This window comes from Oncorhynchus mykiss, chromosome 30 (assembly GCF_013265735.2).
Source record: "Oncorhynchus mykiss isolate Arlee chromosome 30, USDA_OmykA_1.1, whole genome shotgun sequence".
Taxonomy (NCBI): domain Eukaryota; kingdom Metazoa; phylum Chordata; class Actinopteri; order Salmoniformes; family Salmonidae; genus Oncorhynchus; species Oncorhynchus mykiss.
This window is the reverse complement of record NC_050570.1, coordinates 44409566-44411961: the sequence shown is the minus strand read 5'-3', so window position 1 is coordinate 44411961 and position 2396 is coordinate 44409566. Positions and strand designations below refer to the sequence as shown.

Sequence of the window (2396 nt, the reverse complement as noted above, 5' to 3'; positions counted from 1 at the left end):
CAGGAGTAAGTTTTCTTGATTGAACACAGTTCTCTATTGAGGGCATTTGGTCAACACAAACACTCCAACATAATCAATGGAAATCTTCCAAGGAAAAACATACATCTTCTTCTCCGGATGAAACAGGAACATAATAGGATTATCTTTAATTAAACTACAACAAAAGTCACGGGATTGTCACCGTTTTAGTGGTTCTTCCTGGATAGCTCCCCTGTCTCAGTGGCCATCTTCCAGAGATAGTTTCCCCCAGTGTATTTATCCCTGTGTTTCCTGTCTCTCTGTGCCAGTTTGTCTTGTATGTTTGTCAAGTCAACCAGCATGGTGTTTTCCTGTACTCCTTTTTCTCTTCTCTTTGCTAGTCCTCCTGGTTTTGACCCTTGCCTGTTTTCTGGACTCCATTGCTGCCAGCCTGACCATTCTGCCTGCCTGCCCTTTGGTACCTACTAGACCTACTGGTTTTGACCTTTTGCCTGTACACGACCATTCTCTTGCCTACCCCTTTTTGGATTAATAAACACTCCAACCATCTGTGTCTGCATCTGGATCTCGCCTTGTGCCCATATAAGCAAGATTGTTGCTTGGAATGCAGGGCCAGGAATACATAGATTAGATCATGGAAATACTGCCAAAAACATCCTGCTCAAAATCCTGGTAGTTCTCGATTTTTGGGCTATTGTCTTTAGTGTTATTTTTGTCAGTGACTAAAGGAAGACAAGCTACCTAAATGTGACTTATTGGCTAGTACTGAAGCAGGACATGTTTTTAGCCCAAAGCCTTGTATTTAAGCAAAACAACAGCTGAAGGTAGGCAACTTCTTCAGCCTGACTGGCTGTCATTTCAATGCTAGCGTTAGTCACTCTAGCTTGCGATTAGCATGAAGACACTGAAAACCTCACATAAAGCAAGTTTGGCTAGTGACAACCTTGTAAAACCTTTGCTGGCATCTACAACATACTGTAGCTTTAGAACAGAGTAGACTTTAATGTGCACGTTCACTTCGTTTTTGGAATATTTACATTCCATCGAAGCCTATTAGGGTAAAATAACTTCAGGCATTACCCAGTACTATATACTACTGCTTCAAAGGAATACGGTTCCCATTCCTTACGCTTTATTTTCACACAATTGTGTCTTGCAGAAGGGAACCATGAAGAGGAGCTTGGAGTGGGCAAGGGGGAGGCTGATAACGCAGCAGAGAAGACCTGATTCATCAAGTATTCTCACTTGGTTGGCATGCACAACACAGCAAGGTGTGCAGCATTAAGCCCAATCAAATATCCAATGTTATTAAAACATGTATCCCAATCTACGATCAAGCAAAACTTAATGTCAGTCGTGTGTTAATGTTATGAACTACAAACAATCTATGGCTCTTGGAGTTAATTGAAAGTGACTACAATTATAACTTATTTTAAAACCACTGTGCCAGTAAAGTGTACAAAGGTAATCTCCTCTCTTCTGTTTACATTTTTTTCCAGACACTTCAATCCGACACTCTTGTTAATGTTTGACGTCAGGCAAAACGTACTCAGCCACCGTAGGATGGAGAGCAGCTGGTTGGCATTTTTGACTGCAGTGTCTGTGTGGGTGTACTAGGAAAGGACGTTAGAAGTTAGGTCCCCATGATATCGAAACTTCTTACCATCTCCACTGCAGCCCAGTCGATATCGATTTTAAAAACTGGAACAGTAGATATCGTGTAGCACATGGTAGCAAATATTCACTGGACCAACTCCAGTTTGCTTATCATCCCAACAAATGTCAAGTATACATTTTACATAAGTCCGTGTGTTTTCATTTATAGCTCTGCTTTCAACATCATCTTGACCCACAAAATGGTTAGCAGACTCAGGTCTCTGGGGGTACAATTTTTTTTTTTTTTACATTATCACAAGAATGTGTATCCCAGAATGGACCCAACACCTACACATGCTGACAACACTACCATGATACACCTGATCACCAGTGATCATGAGTACATGAAGGAGCTGTGGGACCTGACACGATGGTGATAGGACAACAGTCTCAGCATAAGCAAAACAAAGTAGATGGTGATACTTGACCATTCTCCCATCTACTGTAAATTGACATGAAAATGATCAGTAGCTTCAAGTTCCTGGGCACCCTGACATCCTTTTCTGCCCTCAGTCACCACTCAAAGTCCCACCAGTGCTTCTCCACTTTCCTCATCAACTTGCTGCACCACGACCTATGAACCAACTACAGTGTCTGTTTTTATTGCCTTAACACATGTAAATGGAATGGCCATATTTACTGTAATATTTATGGTAACATTGCACATATTGTAACATAGTCCCTTGACATACATGACTTAACTACTGTTCCTAATGCTCAGTTTACCCACTAAGAAATCATACATTTATTGAAATATTAAA

General features: G+C 41.0%; 1 long non-coding RNA gene across 1 annotated transcript; it reads left to right on the top strand.

Annotated features, from left to right (window-relative positions):
* The first annotated feature begins 523 nt into the window (after positions 1 to 523).
* Positions 524 to 2396, top strand: LOC110521890. The gene is made up of 3 exons (XR_002473230.2): positions 524 to 803; positions 1139 to 1250; positions 1479 to 2396. It is a non-coding gene; the product is annotated as an uncharacterized LOC110521890 (long non-coding RNA).